General features: G+C 35.9%; 1 long non-coding RNA gene and 1 pseudogene across 1 annotated transcript in view; both read left to right on the top strand.

The window, feature by feature from the left end:
* Positions 1-25,001, top strand: part of LOC134796819 (uncharacterized) — a 250,822-nt gene that overhangs the window by 102,276 nt on the left and 123,545 nt on the right. The window lies entirely within an intron of this gene.
* Positions 1,342-24,471, top strand: LOC134796948 (uncharacterized; annotated as a pseudogene).

The raw sequence follows: 25,001 nt of genomic DNA, 5'->3' as shown, positions 1-25,001 counted from the left end.
GTCGTTAAACGATTAACTGCATAACATGGTCGTTGGATAATATGTCATTTATCTACATTTCCAACTTAAACTTAGTGGATAAGTGGATAAGTTAAATGATATAAATGTCACTTGTCTAGATTTATACAGTTTTATAACATTCATACCGTTTTGTCCACTTAGACAACAATACACGGTAAGTGGCTACAATTGTTGGATAAGTAGACATAAAGTCGATTTTTGACGGCTAGCCTTTGATTAATTTATCGTAGTGCTCACTGGGTCACGATAAGCGCAGTTAAGAAGCTGTGATTAGTCTTAACTTAATTGATTAATTTGTGTTACGAAAATTAACTATGTAAATTGTATTGTATTGTATTTATTGTACTTAAATCGTACACATATAAGTCTATAGCATTCGCTAACACACTTTCATGCATCTAACTTAAATAGAAATGGCTTAACTGTGGTAACACAATGGAAGCAATTAACTTTGGACTAATTACAGGTGCTTAATTATGTACAATTTTTTTGCAATACACTCATAAGTACACATCGGTAACTCGTGGCATTTAGGTAGCACTTAAAAGATTAGTGATGAGCACACATCGGTAACTCGTGGCATTTAGGTAGCAGGCACAGACTAGTGATGTGACAATGTTCTTCCTATACGAGTCGAGAAAAAGAAACCACTAAAAACGGAAATTAATTAAACTAATCTTTTAAGTGCTACCTAAATGCCACGAGTTACCGATGTATACTCATAAGTCATAAGTGCTCTTGTGGTATATAAGTGGTGAAAAATGCAATTTCTTGAAATTAAAATTTTAGTAGGTAAGTATCTGTTTATTTTTTCTTAAATACCACATATACAATTTGAACTTTGAATTAAATTTGAATTTACATATAACATTATCAATACGTACATTATTTTAAGGGATGGCAAGATTATAATATCATTTCTTCTTGGCAGCTGCTGCTAGTTATCGAAGAAAAATAGCATAGATAACTCCAACGACGGGCCATTAAGGGCTACATGCAACCCATTTGATATGCCCAGCGAGGAGTTTCACCACATATATAGAGTGCGCAAAGAATTGGCACTCTATTTGTGTGCCAAACTCGACGCTGACCTCAAGCCTCAACATGGCGATGGATTGCCGGCACATTTTAAAGTAAAGATACTCGTATTATGTTGCACTATTCCTCAAATCATTCTTGTCACCTTATTTAATAACGACATACCAACTTACAACTCTTTGTTTTAGGTTCTAACATCACTGCATCTACTGGCTGACGGTAGTTACCAAAGAGGAACTGGACAAGACCATGGAGAAGAAGTAGGAATAGTTGAAGTTGAAGATGTTAGAGAAGTTGAAGTTGAAGAAGTTGGAGAAATCGAAGTTGAAAAACTTGAAAAAGTTGGAGAATTTGAAGTTGAAGAAGTTAAATAAATTGGAGAAGTTTAAGTTGAAGAAGTTGAAGTTCAACAAGATGAAGATGTTGGAGAAGTTGAAGAAGGTTAGGAAGATAAAGAAGATGGAGAAGTTAAAAGTTGCTTTTTATTTATTCTCCATACAAACTTCCACCCCCATGTCATCTCTTTTTCACCCTTAAAGGTAGGTATGGCTAATAAAATTGGTCACAAATACATAAACATTCTTTATCTCTTACGAACTTTTAAATGATAAAAGGCAAGTCCCATTTCAAGAAATTATTGAACCCCTATACAAATTTCTACCCCTTGTTTACACGCTTAAGGGATGATTTCGGGGATTAAAACTATTCTATATCCTTCCCCACAACTCAAACTATCACCATACCAAATTTCATTTAAATCGGTTCAGCAGTTATTGATTGCCCATACAAAATTCCATCCCCCTTTTCGCCCCCTTAAGGGGTGAGTTCTGAGATAAAAAGTATCCTATGTCCTTCCCCGGGAGTCAAACTACCCCTATACCAAATTTCAACTAAATCGGTTCAGCGGTTTAAGCGTGAAGAGGCAACAGACAGACAGTCAGACAGACAGACACACTTTCGCATTTATAATACTAGCTTTTGCCCGCGACTTTGTCTGCGTGGAATTAGTGACAGCAGCTAAAGTAGGTACCTATAGCGCCTGGATAAAGCTAATAGCAATTATTCAATTCGCGCATTGCTTACTTCAATTATTAGGTAATTCATTAAATCTTTCAATTCCAATCAAAGGAAGGAAGGAAAAAATCAAAGGGGGGTCCCTTTGATTTTTTCCTTCCTTCCTTTGATGATTTCCGACATAAAAACTATCCTATATATGTCCTTCCCCGGGACTCAAACTATCTCTATACCAAATTTCAACTAAATCGATTCAGCGGCTTAAGCGTGAAGAGGTAACAGACAGACAGTCAGACAGACAGACACACTTTCGCCTTTATAATACTAGCTTTTGCCCGCGACTTCGTCAGCGTGGAATTATTAATTTAGGTACGTAGTACCTACTATTTTATTCAATCTGCGTTTTGTTGATTCCCCATACAAACTTTAACTCCCCTTTTTCTTAAAGAGTGATTTCTTGAATGAGTAGCAGTGGTGGCCGAGTGGAAATGACGTCCGGCTTTCAATCCGGAGGTTGCGGGTTCAAATCCTGGCTCGTACCAATGAGTTTTTCGGAACTTATGTACGAAATATCATTTGATATTTACCACTAGCTTTTCGGTGAAGGAAAACATCGTGAGGAAACCTGCATACATCTGCGAAGAAATTCAAAGGTGTATGTGAAGTCCCCAATCCGCGTTGGGCTAGCGTGGGGACTATAGCCTAAGCCCTCTCGCGCATGAGAGGAGGCCTGTGCCCAGCAGTGGGACGTATATAGGCTGAATTATTAAATTATTATTCTTGAATAAAAACTACCCTTTGTCCTTCCCCGGGACTCAAACTATCTCCATACCAAATTTCGACTAAATTCTGCACCAGCGCCGGTCCTACACCGCGCGGGCGGGACAGTTCCTATTGACAATGTTTGATGTGCAGTTGTTGTTAAGTCCCCATACAAAATTCCACCCCTTTAAGGCATGAAATGGTAGGCCCGTATTTTTTACGTTTATGCAAATAACTGACGGTCTTTCCACCGCTATACAACCGGCTGACGGTTTTTTTATTTATAATAGCATATTCATAACAGCATCTAAACTATCATCTGGCAAAGTATCAGTAGGCGATGATTGAAAAAAAAATTTTTTTACATGTTTATGTGATCAACTGACGGTCTTTCCACAGCGATACAACCGGCTGACAATTTTTTAATTCACGATAGCATCTAAGAAACTATCATCTCAGATAAAGTATTAAGCGGGAGGCGATGACTGACGATATTTGCTCCTGCCGCAACATATAGGGCTAGTATAAGGCGACGCTTACGGGAAAGGGGCTGTGACCCTTCGCTCTGGTTCTTTCTTTGTCCAACAAATATCACTGGCCATTTAGCGAGGTAATGCCGCCAGTATTTTTGGCACATTACGTCCGGGGTATAATCAGAGTGGGGGGTAATATTGTATTTGTTAAGTCATTTAGTTTTACTTATTACTAGAAGATGTACATATTATTCGCTGGGTCGGAGAACCACGAATCGATCGCAACGCGCACCGTGGCCCAAAAAGAAAATTTCGGCAGACCAACTGTCACTTTTTACTAGCGAGGTTTACCTACGTATCCGTGCATTTAACGTAATAATAATAAATAAAGCACCAGCTTCCATTATTAACTTTAATGCTGACTCTCCCTTCAATTCCAACATGTAACGGCAAAGGATTACACCTAATTTTCTTTGCAGGTGGATACATTTCTTCAAAGTAGGTATTTCCCTTTTGAGTTATTTTCTTTGGCGAACTCTCTGGCACTAGGTCTGCCCAATTGCTGCTCTTCACTGGTTGTTGGGAAGTTTTCTTAGTAGTTGATGTAGTATATCAGAGCCGCGATATGTTTACTCCTAACGTACACACAATCACATTTTCCACTCGTAACATAACGACTAGAATCAATCTGTAAAAAATAAATTATTTCTTTATTTTCTATTACATTATTACATTAATGGATCATAATATTATGTATGTACGTCAAAGATCGCAAAAACAGAAAAAAACAGCTTACATTCAAGGATGTTTGTCACTGAAGTTTGACGAATTAGGTCTCAATTAGGTACACGAGCTTCAATGGTGTGGCTCTTATGATCTTCACATTTGATTTCTTTTAGGTACATCTTGCACATGTTAAGCCAAAACTTATTATTATCCTTTTGGAAAAACACGAAAAGTCTGCATTATTAACGACACTACAGTCATATCTAATACCTTTAAACGAGCAATTCTTGGATATTTATTTATTTATATGTAGGGATATATATTTCGGGGATCTCGGAAACGGCTCAAACGATTTCGATGAAATTTGCTATATGGGGGTTTTCGGGGGCGAAAAATTGATCTAGCTAGGTTTTTATATGTTTTCCGAGCATAGCTCGGTCTCCCAGATATTATATAGTTACCTATATGAAATGCGTTATTCGATTTTTATTTCTTTACTTCTCGTAAAGTCAGCCATGAGAAAGTCCGTGTGTGTGTACTACCTGAAATTTATTGATTGTGCCATTTGTGCCATTTTAGAGGGGAAATGAAGATTTACATGTTCGAATAGAATATATGTAAATTACAATATTTCATTGAAATTATTTGTTCTCTTCGTAATGACAGCCAGCCATTTGACATTTCAAAGTCCGCTGTCATATCGCACCCAGCGAATAGGTTATGTTTTATTTTCAAATAAACGATTTCTTTTTCTAAACTGCAACATTCCTAACTGTAGGTACATCGGTGGACCTTATTTCAAAAGGCATACAGTCCACCGATGTGCAGTTAACAGTGTGGGTGATTGTACAATTCTGCCGTGCTTATAACAAGAGCAGTAGAGTCAGACCAAGAAAAGTCTGCAGCGGATTTGATAGCCCACGCAGTGCAAGTGTTATTTTAAACGTCAAACTTCTATGAAATTATGACGTATAAATAACACTTGCACTGCGTGTGCTATCAAATCCGCTGCAGACTTTTCTTGGTCCGACTCTAACTCATTTTGAAGTGTCATTCAATTGGATACTTTGTACATGTACAATATGTTCTACAATTGAAAGAGATTTCAAAATGAGTTACTGCTCTTAATAAGCACGGCAGAATTATTTATTTGATTTTGTCAGATCACCGTATTTTAGGTTATAAGGTCGACTACTGTCATTAAAATTTTGTATGACATTACAAGCAAATATCAGCAATCGTGAATTAAGTATTATAGCCGAGTCTACTTTAGTCCGATAATGTAGCTTATTTCAAAGACTATGAACTCTAAGTACTAGAAATAAAGTAGATTTTGCGACATGATAAAGACGGTTAAATTTGAGGCGATGGAATAAAAGATTCACTTTAAAAAAACCTTATATAAACTCAATTAGAATCTATATTTCAAAATCTTAAACCATGGATAACTTTTAACTATCAATGCCACATGTGCATAAGTGGTGATAGCATGTCATTTAGCCAACTATTCATTAAAATACGCTTTTAAGTAAACTTGTTTAGAATTGATTTTTCAAAAGCTCAAACTATAGATAAATTTAACTGTCAATGACATATCTAGATAAGTGGTAGAATGTGGTTTAACCATCTTTTCTTTAAAATACACCTTAAGTCGTCGAGTATAAATATGATTTTTCAAAACCTCAAAACATGTCACGTTATCATTAGTCACATATACGTTATCCTCGCGAACTATTAATTAAAATACGCTTTAAGTAAACTTGTTTAGAATTGATTTTTCAAAAGCTCTCATCATGGATAAGTTTTAACTCTCAATGACATATGTGGATAAGTGGTAGAATGTGATTTAACCATCTTTTCTTTAAAATACACCTTAAGTCATCGAGTTTAAAATTGATTTTTATAAACCTCAAAACATATCACGCTATCATTAGCCACTTATACGTTATCCTCGCGACTTTTTACCGAATTATATCATTTATCAGATAGTCGTCATATCATGCATTAAATGATTAATGATATGGTGACAAAACCATCATAGCCGTCCTGGAAAATGAAAAGAACATAAGACGTCGCTGATTTCATTGGCGGTATTGATTTCTTGCACCTTTCATCAATAAATAATATCCAAACCTATAGTCCTTGTCCCAATTACGGGTATGCACAGTCACATTCATTCTACCTGAAGGTTATCATTATTGATTTAATCTTAAAATAGCCGCTCTGCATCCAGATTACACCGGTTTAGTAATCATTTTGTTATTATAACCTAACTCTAATACGTCAGAGTATCGGGAAAGATCTAGAAACACCAATTGTAACACTTGGGTGCCAGCATCAAGTACGATCCCGTACAATCTGGTCTCTATTGTGGTTCTGATTGGCTCAGAGAGAGCGACAGTCCAGAATTGTCTGGCCTTCCCTTGGTAAGGAATGCCCCCGTCTTTCCATCTTAGTTGTTTGGGAACAGGGAGGAGTCAGGGATCTTATGAGGCTGGTTAATATAGCTGTCACTTCATCTCCGACAAACATGGCTATTTATAGGCTCCGAAACGGCAATTATTCGTAATTCATGTGGTGCCGATGCCGATTTTATACGGGCGTAACGGCGTAGGTAGATTGATAATATTCTTGTTTGTGTTAAAAGTAAAATGTTCACACACTGTTTATTTTTAGTGTGGGATGTTTTCGGTTTAATTTCAGAATAGTAAGGTTATTTTGGAAACACGCTGTTATAAATATAAGTTAAATACATTCGGCTAATTTTACTCTCCAATTCGTTATTGTACAGATAATATCTTCGGTATCTTCCTGAAGTGCAGAGGAAGCGCGCAAAAATTAGTGTAAGGATCATCGGCCGAAACATGATCTTTAAACCGAATCCTGCCGAAACCGAAATCGTAACTTCGGTAGCACAACACCGAAAATACAGTTTCGGCGCGGTTCAATGGTGTGACAGTTTTTGGCCGAAACTGAACCTTCGGCCAAAACCGAATTTGCTGAAAACGAAATAGATGTGTGTGTTGTATGTAGCACACGCTGAGATATTTGTTGGCCCATAAGAACGTGTCATATCGGATCACATGACCAGAAAAGTCCTCAATATAAACACCAGTTCGAGGAAGCGTGGAAGACCCCTACTAGGTAACTTGGATCTCCGTCATCAACAATGACCTAAAGAAAGCCCAAATTAATGACACGACGACCCAGAACCGAAGATTATGGCGAAGATTGACGAGGAGAGCCGACCCCGAATGAAATGGGATGAGGCTAGGCAAAGAGAGATAAGAACGCGTCAAATTTTTTTTGCCTATACCTATATGCTGTGCAACATTATTATTGAAGGAAGTACAAGTAAATTGCACATGCATCATATTGTTCATTTGCCCCATCAGCATTTAGTTTTATATAAAAGTGTCGTAATTAGTCAATAAGTACCTATTAATTCATAATATATTCACGTTCGCTATTCTATAAGTGTGCACACCTATCAAGTTATAATAAATTTAATCAAGTTTATCTCAAGAAATCGTCTTTCGTGTTCCAAATTACTATCAAGATATTTATCAAGTAAATGTTAGAGTTAGCAAGTACTCTAACATTAATATAAAATGACCTATCCTATAATAAGTTTTAAAGCATTTTTCATTAATTAGGTATCTGATTTGATAGTGTTATCTTTACAATGTATAATCCGATTATAAATTCTAAGGATTCCTTCGTATCAAGATTGATTACAAATCACAAGTGTCTGTGACTAAGGATTAGATAATTTACTGCGTTCTAACAACTGGGTATACGTGCCCAGAGTAAGGTAGATGAGATGACTCAAGGTTATAGTAGCCAAGAAATCGAGAAAAGTCAAACGAAGGTGAGATGGTTCATATATGTACATCAAATTGTGTAAAAATATTCTCCATAGACCATAATGTCAATCCACAGAGGGAAATTGGGAATAAGACTGTATGGAGAAGCCGTTAACAACTATTCTATAAGGTCTTAAGTAACCCATTAATTACATAGTAACCATAAAAAAAACTAGTTCTACCTACGGTAAAATAAAGCTAACCCTTCGCAAACCACCTGAGCGCTAACAAAAGAGGACCTTTTTGCGGAGACCCTTTTCAAAAACACGCTTTTTTATTTTGAATACATGAATAGCATGGAATATTCTCGTAGAATAGAGGATGTTTGCCAAATATGGGGTGTTAAAAGCTTCATGATTCATCAGATTATTTCTTTTTCTACATTTAGTAGGTACCTATTCAAATTCAAAATGTAATATTTGTAACTTTCATTTTGCTATATATATACCTACTTAATAAATAAATTAAAATTACGCCGTAATAGAAAAAATGCATGATATGATTATATCATGCATAAAAAATATGTTCGTGTAGGTCGAAACCAGTTTTCTTATTTAATATTCACATAATAAGTAACTATGAATGTATGTAGCATTAATATCGACGAGGACATTCAAGAGTGAGAGACAAAAATAATTTATTTATTTATTTATTCAGGTAATTACAATACAATATCTAAACTTAATTACAAAAAGTATCGTTAAACCAGTTAGGTTTCTCATCAAATAATTTAGGTTAAAGTCAGGTCGTTCAGTGACATATCCAGGTGGTTTTGTATTAGGTTGGTTAATCAATAAATTTTATAACTACCCGAAAATTTACAAATTATTTGTTGATTTTTATTTAAGTACCTAAAAATACAGAGTATAGTTATATGTAGAACGTCAGTTTGTGTTGTCTCAGTAAGTTTACAACGTTACATAATCGAACGACACTACTAGAATGGGGTACGGTACGCTTCAATAACTATAGAACTACATAGGTAAGGTAAACGTACTGGTGCTCGACGCGATCCCAGTACATGTCGTCTTGAAACTTAAGTCATTGTCTTTAGAGGTGACAGCAAGGTGTCATCTATTGGGCATTAGCACGTCGAGCACTAGTACGTTTACCTTACTTAATTTCCCATTGTTGTTTGTCGTAAGTATAGTATAATGGGGTTTGGGCTGGTCGCTTTTGTCTACTTTTAATGGATCCGCTTGTTGATAGATCAATAATGGTGTCGCTTACAAACTGCCCTTCAACTATATTTTACAAGTAGTGAATGTAAGAAAATAGTGTTTAAGACATTTTAGAATAATTAGTTAATTATCTACTGCTATGTCTTCAATGAACCTTGAAATTTGTATTCCTTTAAATTAAATGATAATATGATCGAATACACCATTAATGAGTATTTTCCAAAAAAATACTTATCCTATTATTAAAACGACGTACGATTGTATGAAGGTACGGAATGAGTGGTCCGACACACACTTGGCCGGTTATTTTAATTCAACCCCCTCTTTTGGGGTTGGGGACAAAGTTGCGGGACACTGTACAGTATAAATATCTCAAATTCACCTAACTGTGCAGTTGTTAACAAACATTTGCACCAAAAATCTAAAATCTTCGCTAAATGATCTAAGAATGCATAGATCATAACAGACGCGAAGGTAGACGCGGAATAGAAAGCTGCGGTCAGTGACCCCGTGACCGGCGCATGCGATTTGGGTAGTCAGCATGTGGCGGTAGCACAGTCGCATTTTTATCGCCCGTCACCATGTCTGTCACGTTCAAACAAGTATGTAAGTGCGAAAGTAACAGCCGTAACAGGCATAATGACAGGCGATAAAAATGCAACCATGCTGCACCGCAGAGTGTCAGACCAAGGGTTTTGTTACTATCGCTTGTCGAATGTTAAAATAATCTCCAAATATAGAGATTGTAACTGAGATTGATTGTAAAACTAACCTATTAATTGAAAATAAACAGTTTTTTTTTTTTTTATGTAAGCGAATAGACGGAGTCCGTCTAACGCTGCAATCACAACTTTTTTAACAGGAAATTAGAAATTATTTTTTTAGTGGGAAATTGTGTGTACCTACCTACCTAACCGCAGTTAGGTAATATGCAGGTGAGGTATATTTATGGAGAAGACTTAATTTCAGTGATGTGTGTCAGATAGTGACAGTCATATGGGCCGTTTTGCAAAGACAAAAATGTACTGAAAACTTCGTCTAGAGTCTATACGGAAAGAGAACAGTCGTGAAATACATTCCACGACTCTTCTCTTTGCGCACATACCCTATATACATATGTATATTCCGTAGCTGAAGTACTACAGTTATTATACTTAACAATAGCACATAGATAGAGAAAGCCACCAGGTCGAATAATGCAAGAAGCGTTGCCTTCATCTGTGTGACTCACAGACAGCACAGAATAAATAATAGTACTAGGTACAGAAGACTCACTCTCTAACAAAACGCGTCTGTTAGGATCAGCACAGATATGGCCGCTAGGTGGCGACACCGCCACGCGCGGCTTATGGCAAACCCCAATATTGGGGCCGAACGGATGTACTTTTAGCTACCTGTAGCAAAGCGACGAAATCGCGGAGTGAGCCACGCCTGTGACAGGTGGTTTACAAGGAACGTCTACTGCCTTAATTCTTTTGCTAAATAAGTCTTCTGTTCATAAATAGAAGCACGATAAAAATAGTTATGACGTGAAATTAGTCACACACCTGTGCATACATAGGTACCGACCTATTTCTTAGTTTTTAGGGTTCCGTACCCAAAAGGTAAAACGGGACCCTATTACTAAGACTTCGCTGTCCGTCCGTCCGTCCGTCTGTCCGTCGTGCGCGAGTCCGACTCGCACTTGCCCGGTTTTTTTCTTTTGGACTATCCATATTTAAGAGCCAACAGGAGTGGTCATTCCTCCATACAAACGTAGTCCTCGTTTTCCTCCGTGGTTTTTGAAGCTAGAGCAATGATTTTTTCAACACAGATTAATATTGTCAATATCTGTGTCGGACCGTTTTGCTTTTTTTGATATTTTTGTTTTTTAAGGCGCTAGAGCCCTTCAAAAACGGCCAAAATGGCCTAATAGACTATGCCACAATGAGAGGCGTGGTATTCAAAACTGATATCAATTAGCCAAAAAAGCAAAACGGTCCGACACAGATAATTTCATAATCATTTAGATTTCCAAATTTGGTTACGATTGGTTAAGTTTTGGGGGAGGAAAAAGAGGACTACGAAACCTCGATTTTTGTCATTTTTACGCAGGATTTTTCGCCTCAGCTGCAGTTGTCCCTATCGCACTAATTTTAGGGGCGGAGTCAAGTTTCTAAATACGTACACAGCCAGAAAAGTGATGGGCAATAGTCGACATTTAATGTCGATAATCTAGTGATGTAAGAAGTTATCGATAAACCGTCTTGTGTGAAAATATCTAGATCCTAAGATACAAGGGGTTTTGGGTTGAGAGTAGGGAACACATTTTTGTAGTTATGATATACAATCTATTATGAACTTTTTGATTCTAATATTTCAAATTAGAAATCAAAATCAAAAATATTTTATTGCATGGTTAAAATGGGTTAACAAAATTTTTAGGTACCTACAGGCACGCTTCGTAATTGTCGAGCAATTTAGGGTCCTAGCTGAATTGGTTGTTCCATACTTACTCGTGCTCTATGGAATGTCCAATTTAGCTAGAACCCTAAATGGCTCAACAATCACGGAGCGTGACAGTACTAATGATTCATGTTCTGTATATCCTGCCCTACAATGGCGTTAATATTTGGTTGTCATGTCTATACTTCGTTTTTAAGCATTATTGAAAAAAAAAATAGTAAATACTAATATTAACCACTAAGTACATAACTATTACAAATAAAGCTAAATAATTATACGATTGCATGCTTAAAAAAGACACGTCACCTTAACTCTAATGCTAAACAAACGAAGAATAAGAACTAACAGCGATAAGACCGCCTGTTGCTACCTTTATCTACATTGTAAATCGGTTTTAGGGTTCCGTACCCAAAGGGTAAACACGGGACCCTATTACTAAGATTCCGCTGTCCGTCCGTCCGTCTGTCACCAGGCTGTATCTCACGAACCGTGATAGCTAGACAGTTGAAATTTTCACAGATGATTTATTTCTGTTGCCGCTATAACAACAAATACTAAAAACAGGATAAAATAAAAATTTTAGTGGGGCCTCCCATACAACAAACGTGATTTTTGACCGAAGTTAAGCAACGTCGGGCGGGGTCAGTACTTGGATGGGTGACCGTTTTTATAAATAATGGTACGGAACCCTTCGTGTGCGAGTCCGACTTGCACTTCGCCGGTTTTTTTTAAATTTGTTTTTATGTTTGTGGTGTAATAAAGAATATTTTAGAGTCAGACCAAGAAAAGTCTACAGCAATTTTGATAGCACACGCAGTGCAAGTGTTATTTATATGTCATAATTTCATAGAAGCGACGTTTGAAATAATACTTGCACTGCGTGTTCTATCAAAATCGCTATAGATTTTTCTTGGCCTAACTCTACTTTAAATTACAAAGTAAGGCCTAAATTATAAAATAAGGCCCATCAATGTTTTTTTTTTGTGTTTATTAAACTTGATATTTTGTCTATAGTATTAGCGGACATGGCCTCAAAATTTAAACCCGCTTAAGAATCGGGCCTTATTTCGTGCATTATATACAATACTACCCATTTTTGTGTAGTCATTATTTATACTATAGAAGCATTGTTTGAGTAGCCAATTATTTAAACAGTATTTTTTTAAAGGGCAACGGTGGCAATATTTTAAGGTCTGGATAATAAGATACAGATCTTAATAAGGATATCAATGTAAGTGAATGTTACCATGACTACCAAACAAACAAATGTGATAGAATTTGCCAGCTGGCATTGTAACATTCAGACAGTTACCTATGTACCTAATCTGAAATATGAATAAATTAGTAATATTTTAAACAGGAAAGTAAACCGAATTTTGGCCTTTTGCTGGACACAATCACAATAGTAATTTGTTTTACAAGAGGGCAAAGTTTATCGCCACCGGTTGATGCATTTGCAGCACCAATGGTAGAAAATGCAAGCTCATCATCAACTGCATAATCGACGTTTGATATGACTATTGAATCCGAGCTTTTTGATCATGAATCATGATAAAACAAAATTTTAGAAGGTCGCAGAATAGTGGATTTAAAATATTTATTTTCTGTGATCTCAAATATCAGGCACGATCATACAAATTGTACATTTGCTGATCTTGCCTTTGTCATTGAAAGACGTAAGGGTTTACACAGAGAATATATATTTAAGTGTAATATGTGCAAAAAAAAGGAAACGATACACTCTGAAGACCCAAAAAGAAAATGTTAGTAAATACTGCTCCTCCCCATGGTTACTTGGTTCCTTATTCAACCTACCTGAAATTAAACAAGTAGGTTAGTAAATTATATCATTTTACATTATAAAGTTAAATGTTTAGGTATCTCAATCACTTACTCACTGGTGGACATGGACGCAAAATTTTTGCCCATCTACTTATACTATCTTATAAAAAATGAAATTTTGAAAGTTAGCACGCTTAAAGTTCGTTTTTTTTGCATTAAGGTAACAGATTTTGACATGTCTTATTAAAAATTACCATTGAAAAATAAGTCATAGCAAATATGTTAGAATTATAAATCATATTAATCATATTAATGAGCAAGAGCACCCTAAACCGGCGAGCGTGTATGAGGAATGTTATGAATGTGAAGGAAGCGAAAGTGGTATGTCAGGATCGTAGCAAGTGGAAATCCGTGGTATCTGCCTACCCCTCCGGGAAATAGGCGTGATTGTATGTATGTATGTATTAATCATATACTTTTTTATGTTCTTTTGCTTTCATAAGTAATATAAACTAATTTTTGAAAGCGTTTTTCAATAATTATTAATAAAAAGACACGTCATGATTGTTTACCTTCTTTCTAATGCTAAAAAATAACGAACTATAATAACCGGGCCTTATTTGGTACAGAACCTTGATTTGATAGGTACATCGGATATTCAGGGCCCCTGAGTTTGTTACGTAAAGGACAAAATGGTGACATGTGGTTAGAGCTGATACTGTTAAACTAGTGGTTCTGTGCGCTAAGTATAAAAAATAAGCTTCAGCGAACTCATTAAGCCTAGAAAAAACCCTACACCCTACTGCCACTTAAGTCAGTCTTGAGTCTTTGAATCAATTTCCGTAGTAGTACTACTACTACTAAGGTACTAGGAGGTAATAAGGCCTATAGTAGGTATAATAAGGCCTACCTGAAAAATAATGTTCTTACAACAGTGTAACCGTGTTAGTTATTTGAGTAACATATATGTAAAGTGATACAATTAAAAGCTAACAGCAAACCAGTACATAAATTATATCTTATGTACTTCTTATGAATTACACTCTTATAAAGGTTTCGGCTAATTACGCTTAATTACTTGAATAAAGGTAGATGAATTGCGTGCGGTCCAATAGGTAACCACAACTCACGGAGTCCAAAACAATAAGCTGATCAGCAAAGTCAAGTAAACAAAGCCAAGTCACAGTAGTAGAAAGATTATCGAGTTCCGTAAACGTAAGCCGGGTCAAAAAATTCAATCGCAACACAGTAAGTAATAAGTGAACGCCTCGTGGCAGTAACGCACGAAAAATAACATTGCAAATTGTCGGCAATGAGGCGCGCGCGGGTGCAAGCGTACGCATCTGTGTGCGTGCATTACACACACAAATACAGTCTCTCACGCCCCGTCAGAGCGACGGGTATATTCAGCTTGAAATCTCAAAATTGACTTTTAGCTCAGCTCCCGTTTCGTCTTAAATCGATTTTTTTAAATATTGGGGCTGCTTTATAGGACTAAAATCCGCTGTTTGCGACACTTATCCCTTTCGCACATTTTCAGATTTACGAAATAAGCGTGTAGTAAGATCATTTTATTCAAAAGGTACGTATATTTCGGATTCTGTAATCAACTATTAGGAACTAATTAAACTTACATGTATATTTGACGGACTGACAAACTGACGGGCATGGCGAAACCATAAGCGTACCTATAACGCTTATGGTTTCGCCATGCCCGTCAGTTTGTCAGTCCGTCAAATATACATATAGGTAGATATACTTGGTCAAGCAGATCTTGTCAGTAGAAAAAGGCGGCAAATTTGAAAAACGTAGGCGCGAAGGGATATCTTCCCATAGAAAATTTGAATTTCGCGCCTTTTTTTACTGACAATATTTGCTTGACCAGCTATACATATCAAATTAGGTAGGTAATATAATCACGTCAACAAAGTAGAAAAAAATAAAATAGTATTTTTATTTAAAAAAACTTCGACGTTCCATTACCACAGATTTATTTTCGTTGATAATAAGCCATTTTAACGATCACTTTAATTGTCCTATTATCAGACTCATGTGAATTGCGTCTTCCAGATCATTATGTAATACGGGACGATCATCCGTACGTCATCGTGACCGATGTTTATAAATGATACAGGCACATGACTAAATGTGAATGATCACCTATAAAAAAGTATCACGATTCACGCTGCTACTATTACTACTTAATAATTAGCTTTACAAAAGATATACAATTAAACTCTTAATTAAAAGAATTACGTCGTATGCAACGTCGTAGGGCTGAGACAAAACGGAACACTAGATAGACAGTTCTAAATATTTCTTTCAGATTCATAATTTTATTCCACGTACAATACACACACACACACACACACACACGTGCCGACACAAGAACAGCCGATTCAACGGAGCCACGCCGTTTTGTCGCATAAATAGTGTTTAGTTTTTAAGTTTATAATATATATATATGTATGTTAGTCTGTAAGGTATTTGTAATATGGGCCTTGTTGCCTGATTTAAATTTTAAATAATAATAATACAGGAACAGTATACCTACTTATAAATAAAGCAAGGCTCGGAACCGGTTTTTATTAATAACCCATAAATAGCCCAAGAATATTAATTATTTTATGCTCTTTACGTAGATAGGAGTCGTAGGACTGAATCATGTATTTAGGTAACAACTTCGTATTATTAAGGCCCCAGTACACAATGGGCCATCGCCGGCCACTCCAAGGGACGCAGCCATACGGTAGAATGAGATGGCAATATCACTTGCTCCCTCTAACGCATAATTGCGTCCCTTGGAGTGGCCGGCAATGGCCCATTGTGTACTGGGGCCTTAAGATTGTCCCATTAAAAATGAAATAATAACCAAAGAACGAAAAAGAACGTCATAATACAGGTATTTTTTGTATGAAGAAAAAACCGGTTCCGAGCCTTGAAATAGATATAGAGAAATTAATGTTTTGACTAATATGATAGTGGCACAATATCTAATCCACCCATTCGCGTATTTCAGTACTCCGAGGATTTACGCGTGGGTAGAAGAAAGCCTCGACCCAGAAACGAGCGGCGAAATGCCGGAAGGCGGAAGATGGGTGACATGCCTATTTCATGGTATGAAAAACATGTAGTTAGGATGAGTGTGACGAAATCTAATAACTACAAGGAGACGAAGGATGAACTACACACCTACTTAACTATATATGTTAATCTGGTGATTGGTGTTTGTAAAGGTTCGAATAGGTTGCACACAAACACTCCTACTCACCCGGACACCACCGGACGAGTGACGCTGAAGCGTTCGTTCGAACAGGCCACGTCAGCTTTAGTGAAAATTATTTAACTGCATATATACTACAGTGTTTGTAAATGTAGTGTTATACCTAAGTAAATACTGGTTTAAAAAGTATTTACGTGCATCGAAATTTCACATAATGAAATATGCTCAACCAAAAATAAGCTCTAAAATTTAAAATAGGTGTATTAAGACATTAAGATTAACATGCATTGAGTAAAATAGACGCCCTCTTTCGCTTTTGTTCACATCAAATTAAAATGTGCTATTAGAACAAATTAAATTACTTTCAGAAAATATTTATTTCAGTTTACAAATTAAAATGTGTTCCTTAACCAATAAAATAGGTCAACATGACCTTGAATTTAATAAATGCTTCTATCGGCAACCCTAGCGATTTAATGTAAAACTATGGAAATAATTGCGCTAAGATGGAAATAGAATAACATATGGAAATGATATGCGCCAACAAGGAAACTACAGACTATTATGTCCAGTAGGTACGAAGCGGTATTTCTGGCATGCCGCATGCCTATGAGGAAAATCATATGTATAGTCTGTCAAACAACTTTGTCAGTAGAGAAAGGCGCGAATTTCAAATTTTGTATGGGAGGATAACCCTTCGCGCCTCCATTTTTTGCCGCTTTTTTCTACTGAGACTACTGACGGAAATGGCTGGACAGACTATACATATAAAAATACCTACCATTTGAAAGCGTAATTAATCAACTCTTGATCCGTTATTGAATTATATGTATTCTTAATGTTGTTAGGCACGGTAAGGTTAGGATAGAATTACAGTTACATCGGTCTGAAGTTGGATCTAGCGAATAAAAAAATCTTACTCTCTACCTTGGTTCTATTGGTACCTATTCGCGGAAAGTTGGAAAAGATTTCGGAAATTTCAAGAATATTCATAGGAAACAAAGGGAACTTTTAGTTTGGAAAAATACCATCGGCACATCAGTAGTTAGAATTGGCCTACGTGTTACTGTGTACAAAAAAAGGATAATGAGGGCGATAGGTGCTAACGTCGCGAAGCCTTACATTAGTTTTGTAGAGTCGTTAAAAAGGCGTAGCCACTAAAGTAATCGCCTAAATACCTCCTTTTCTACGAATTCTCTTTTTTTTACGATTCATTCTCGTCACCAGATATGCCCATGTCATTATTTGTTTTTAAAGTAGGTACTTATGTAGATATAAACAGCAATGCATAAATCGTCTGCAATAGACGGAAAGGCCTGTGATGATGTAGATATACTAGATAGATATATGTGTACCTACATCCTATTAATAAACAAGTAAGGTCGTCTTTTTAGAGGATCTGCTTTGTAAACAACCCCTCAGAAACCATTAGAGGGGTGACACCGTGAATATGACACCTATATGTATAGTGTACCTATTACCTACCTATACTAGTTACTAGTGTCACTTCACTTCGCTTGCAATCAAACAGACCTTTAACTTCTTTTCACCAGCGAGCTTTAAAACAGAAAATATCGACTTTACAAAACAATTTGAAATACCATTAGGTATAATAATTTGTGATCGTAGCGCGTTTGAGGAGTTTCCTCGATTCCTCATGGTGGATCACATCATCAAAACTGGATTTTGGTGAAAATGGGACCAATATATATAGTATTTAAACATATTTCAAATCCAAAATAACAACCGAATTGAGAATATCCTCCTTTTGAAATATTGAAGTCGGTTTAACCCATAACCCGACCCGATGACATGTTCATCACAGCCACAGCATATCTTTTTATTAAACTACAAAACAGGCACCTTTATTTCATAAAATGTGCACGTGTCTCAGCGTCCGTTGTATTTTATAACATTTTACGTCTGTTTGTTAACACTGATTACACTGACACAATGCAGACCCCTTAAGGTTTAGGCCAAGGTCAGACAAGGCCACAGCAAGCGGCGCCAAGAGCTGGTACAAGCGATAAGAACTTTACATTTTGCTAAAAATAATTATTTTCTTACATGTACATAAATTTAAATATTTGTGGTCTCAATTTGTGTCTGAATATTATGTTATACTTATTATATCATATTCGTGATAATTCGTAGTGTTTTATTTATCAAACTTTGGGCGTCGGAAATAAATACCTACATAAAGGTAGCCAAAGTGGTTCTAAGGGTGGCAAATGCGCCACTGCATTAACTCCTGAAAATAAACTATTGACCTGAAAATTAAGATATAGTAAATATACCCACACCCATATAGTACCCACAACACAAGCCTTTGTTAGAATATTGTTATTCTATGTACAAATTGGATTACGTATAAAACTGACCTGTTTCTCTTTGACGACACTATTTAAACACTTAACACAACATTAAGTGAATTTTACAGAATTTGCTATTTATGTGGGTAGGTACGATACGAAACCACCGTTGACAAGAGAAACAGTAAGTCTGTTAACTTACTACTTAAATTTGTAAACTACTTTGAAGTAATTATATTTTGAATTAATATTACTGATTAATAATTATGTATAACGGAGTTTATTGAAAATATATTCTAATAGTTTTATTCTGCATGATTCGATAAATGGACGAGGTACATGAGAAACTACTTCTGTGACGTCACTTATCGAATGACAAGTGGCATGATCAACCAGTTGCCAGGTAGAAATTGGTATAAAAGGGACCGACCCATCCATTACTGATCATTCTGTTTTGAGCATTCTGCATTCTGCTTTGCCCTGCAGTACTGAGTTAATCATCGCCAAAGGAATATTGAAAGTTAAGTAAATACTATGTTGGTAATTATTGTAATAATTATGTACTTACTTGATTAATTAGATGGATTAATTAATTAATAATTAATTAAATCATCTTCTACTGAATTATAAACTAATAGTGATTGTGTTTACTTATAATGTTAATAAATTGGAATATTTACTTGAGTAAAACAGTTTTATTTTCAATTACATCAGTTTATTATTTTATTTATCTTACTTAAAACTTAAATAGTATCCAGTTATTGATTAAGCAGTTTAACATAATTATGAATCAAAGTAAATAAATAACTTCCTGACAAGTTATATGTTTGAAAATAATATTTACTATTAATTTTGAGTTTTAAATATTTAATATCTTAAATATTATTCATTTATCTAACATCAGAAGTGGGATTGTATCCAGCTACACTTTACATATATACTTATATAATTTCAGACGAATATGGAACCTGTGGCTTTCCACAGCAGCACGGATGTGGATCCTTCTGAAAGCTGTCTCCGGTGCTCACGGAAGAGACAAGAACATCGCTTTTTCCGCCTTTGACCCCGCTACAAGCGACAGTGGAGCAGATTCCTGGTGTACCACGAAGCTATCGTCAAGCAGAAAGATATGTAGCAACTGTTATATGTTTAAAACAATGTGCAATGATTCGTCAGATTGGCCGAGCGATTTTTGGAAAGTTTATCAAACAGTAAGCTATGTACATGTTATGTAGGTAAATGTTTTATTTTTGGTATTTTATTTTGGCATTTATGATTCTTTGTTTCTGATAGACTAATTGGGTATCCGCTGGTTGGTCATATACTTGGTGTCAATTGTCTCACTAGCAGCGGGTGAATGTAATTGGCATGTCTAGGTATCTGGCAATACCCTCACAACACTTATTTGGTATCCGCTGGTCGGTCATATACTTGGTGTCAATTGTCTCACTAGCAGCGGGTGAATGTAATTGGCATGTCTAGGTATTTGGCAATACCCACACATTCACTGGTCGATTATGGGGCTAACATTCAAGCAGATCATACATTGATTACACAAAGTAAATTGTGCGTGAAGTAGCATTATTTATCTATATACTTCTTAATTTCATTTGCTTACTATATATGTACATAGTTGTCAGGACTTTAAGTAGCAATAAAATTGTCTCAATACATGATACCCACATCGGGTGTGGCAATAAATAAGTACAATTTTTATCCTTATAAATTTGATCTTATTTTGTACTTCGGGAACGAAGTACATGTCAGTATGGCCGTGTTAGAATATTGTTATTCTATGTACAAATTGGATTACGTATAAAACTGACCTGTTTCTCTTTGACGACACTATTTAAACACTTAACACAACATTAAGTGAATTTTACAGAATTTGCTATTTATGTGGGTAGGTACGATACGAAACCACCGTTGACAAGAGAAACAGTAAGTCTGTTAACTTACTACTTAAATTTGTAAACTACTTTGAAGTAATTATATTTTGAATTAATATTACTGATTAATAATTATGTATAACGGAGTTTATTGAAAAAATATTCTAATAGTTTTATTCTGCATGATTCGATAAATGGACGAGGTACATGAGAAACTACTTCTGTGACGTCACTTATCGAATGACAAGTGGCATGATCAACCAGTTGCCAGGTAGAAATTGGTATAAAAGGGACCGACCCATCCATTACTGATCATTCTGTTTTGAGCATTCTGCATTCTGCTTTGCCCTGCAGCACTGAGTTAATCATCGCCAAAGGAATATTGAAAGTTAAGTAAATACTAAGTTGGTAATTATTGTAATAATTATGTACTTACTTGATTAATTAGATGGATTAATTAGTTAATAATTAATTAAATCATCTTCTACTGAATTATAAACTAATAGTGATTGTGTTTACTTATAATGTTAATAAATTGGAATATTTACTTGAGTAAAACAGTTTTATTTTCAATTACATCAGTTTATTATTTTATTTATCTTACTTAAAACTTAAATAGTATCCAGTTATTGATTAAGCAGTTTAACATAATTATGAATCAAAGTAAATAAATAACTTCCTGACAAGTTATATGTTTGAAAATAATATTTACTATTAATTTTGAGTTTTAAATATTTAATATCTTAAATATTATTCATTTATCCAACACCTTCTTGAGCTTACCGTGGGGCTTAGTCAATTTGTGTAAAAGTGTCCTATAATATTTATTTATTATATGCAAATTGAAGGATTCGGTCTGACTGAGCAAATCCAAATATACCGCCAATCGTGCGTTTTCTTATTTACTTACTTATCGTAAACTTCTTCAACACGAGTTAAATAAACATGATGCAAATACAATGTGCGAATGTGCATTGAGTGTAGTATGACGCTCATATCATAACCCAAGGCCAGACCCTTACCTAACGCAAACCTGCATACGTAGCGCTGGGCTGCTCTTCCCATGGCCACAGTACACTAAGAATAGTAGTAGATAATCTTCATAGAAATGTGCCGCTGCCGGCTTGAATGTGTGCGTGCGCCGTGTACGCACGCGCTGCCACGCACACATTAGCATAATATACGGGGGAATACGGGGGCGGCAGTGTGAGCTGTACCGCGACCGTGATCGCGCGCATTCGAGTACGCTGCACGCCCGCTCACATTTGCCTGCCTTAATTTTTTTGATCATGACTTCGAACAGAGGCAAAAAATATTGTAGTGTCTTTGGGTGTCTCAATAACGACTCCTCAAACCCGGACTTGTCATTCTTCACAATACCTACTGAACAAGAAAGGTAAGTACAACAACCTTAACATTTGTAATGTAATTATATGTGCTAATAGATAGACTAAAATATTAATAAATTTGATACAGTATTGTCAAAACTACATTAGAGGAACTTAGGTAAGGGAATGTAGGTACGAAATTATTAATGGTAGATAATAAAAAAGTGTCTCGGATTCTATTACGTGTTGATTTTCAAAAAAACTAAACGATTTTAAAATCCTCTAAAGGTTCCACGATCTATCATTGATCATAACCACGTAAGATAAGATAAGGTTGGTACCTATAAAAGTCACACTCATTTACAGCAATCCGACAAACATACGCGGGAAATCATACGGCACGAATGTACCTAATTTAGAATATGTGTTGCACTCAAGACTTCGACATAAGTAGGTACGCTAACACAATATGAATACATAATTATTATTACTTACTAATTTTATCATTTTAGGTAACAAAATCGTTACCTTAGCCACAAGCGGCTAGCACAAAGAATAAGCCGGCGCGTGCTAAACGCATCGGCTCCGTTTGTCGCTTTAAGAGCCAACGGGAGTGGTCATTTCTCCATACAAACGTACTCCTCGTTTTCCTCCGTGGTTTTTGAAGCTAGAGCAATGATTTTTTCAACACAGATTAATATTGTCAATATCTGTGTCGGACCGTTTTGCTTTTTTTGATACTTTTGTTTTTTAAGGCGCTAGAGCCCTTCAAAAATGGCCAAAATGGCCTAATTGACTATGCCGCAATGAGAGGCGTGGCATTCAAAACTGATATCAATTAGCCAAAAAAGCAAAACGGTCCGACACAGATAATTTCATAATCATTTAGATTTCCAAATTTGGTTACGATTGGTTAAGTTTTGGAGGAGGAAACAGAGGAGTACGAAACCTCGATTTTTGAGATTTTTACGCAGGATTTTTCGCCTTGTCCTTATCGCACTACTTTTAGGTGCCGCTTCCGTTAGCGAGACGGGTATATTTACCTAAAATATTTAAAACTCAGCTCCTGTTTCGTCTTAAGTACATACAAAACGTGGCAAGTCTTTGTCGGACCGCGCGGTCGGTCGTTTTTTTTTCAATTTACTCATTATAGTTCGTAGGTTTCTAATAGAGCTTATTTTACTTAACAATAGACAATAAGATTAGCCGTCGGGCTCTATTAGAAACCTACGAACTATATTTTTTTCCTTTTTATTATACCTATTATTAAATTATTAAGGCTCGTATGGCGAATAGCGTTCGTAGGGTATTCACCAAATTTGATAATTGCGAATTAATGTTTGACATATATTTGATATGATAATGATGATTTTTATTCTGATTTTATTAAATTTCTGGTGTTTAACGTGTTGTTTGGTCAGAATAGGTATCTCATATCGAAACTAGAGAAAAAGTAGTAAGAAGTAATAGATTGACTGATTCTTTTGTATTTTTGTTACAAATTGCTTCGTCAATTATTAATTAAATTTGATGATTTATTTATTTGGTAAATTTAAAAGGTATACCTATACATGATAGTGGAACAAATAAACAAAAGGTCTATAATAATATAGATTTCTCGAAAATGCATATTCCACAACTTATTTATTTAAATTGACCTATTTGTTTCATTGTTTCAGGCGATTACAATGGCTACGATTAATCGATCGCGAAGACTTGTCTAACAAGTCAAAACTTGATGTACGAGTATGTGAAGTACATTTCAAAGCAGAAGACATTTCCGTGAACTCTCAACGGAGACGATTAAAGAAGAATTGTTTACCTTGTTTACGTTTGCCTAAGAATAAAGAAGATAAAGAAACTCAAATTGATGTAACGTCAGTCAGCGCTTCAACCCAAACTGATTTACCGATATGCAGTTTTTCATGCCAAACAGAGAAGACCAGAACATCGGAGAACATAATTCAAACTACCGCTTCGATATCTGAAGATACTCCGCGCAAAAGGAAATTGAAATCCGATATATCAAATTTAAAAAAGCGAGTGAAAGTAAATGACATAGGACAGACTTCGACTGAATCGCAAAGAAACATGTTTTTTAAGCTATGTGACCGCCTTTTATCAAAAGACTTTGCCGATATTATAAAAGCGCAAGTGTTTCTAGAGTCAAGTTATAAAGGCAACAGATAAACTCTCGCTTACAAAATGTTTTGCTTGAATTTGTATTATGTCAGCCCACAAGCCTACCGTTTATTACAACAAAATCTTTGCCTGCTATCTAAAAACACGCTAAATAAGCTGTACATTCCTTTAACTACGCAGGTCAATGACGATTTAATGGCTGCTCTTAAATTAAAAGTAAACAATATGTCTGATAGAGAGAAACAATGCACTTTAGTAGTATAATAGTTCGTAGAGAACGCTACAGAACCAGTCTAAAATGTGTCATCGAGATGCGTAACAAAGGCGCGTTATCGGAGAGCGCACTACACTGGTTTTTTGAGCGTTGGACTAGCCCGCGCTCAGATGCCAAATAGAATAATTAAAACCCTTTTTTGCAGGTAAGTGGCACGTGCGGATTTACTTAACAATAGACAATAGGATTAGCCGTCGGGCTCTATTTGAAAGCTACACACTATAACTGAAGTACTGTACTTTGTATGCAGGTGGTTGTAGCACGTGGCACGAGCAGTTTTACTTAACAACAGGCAATAAGATTAGGCGTCGGGCTCTATTAGAAACTTACGAACTATAGATGCAATGAGTCTCAAAACGAATCTCTTTTATAATATTAAGGACGACAAAATCATCGGGTTTCGAAGTAGATGGCGTACAATCCCCGTCGCCGGCGAAGCACGCTTTAGTTGTGTTAGTAAAATGTATTTTTGTAAAATGGTCCCAAGCAATAGGATTTGCTTTGCTATCGGAATGTAAAAGTGAT

This window comes from Cydia splendana, chromosome 14 (assembly GCF_910591565.1).
Source record: "Cydia splendana chromosome 14, ilCydSple1.2, whole genome shotgun sequence".
In the NCBI taxonomy this organism is placed as follows: Eukaryota; Metazoa; Arthropoda; class Insecta; order Lepidoptera; family Tortricidae; genus Cydia; species Cydia splendana.
Note: the sequence above shows the minus strand (reverse complement) of the source record. Positions and strands in the feature narration are given on the sequence as shown.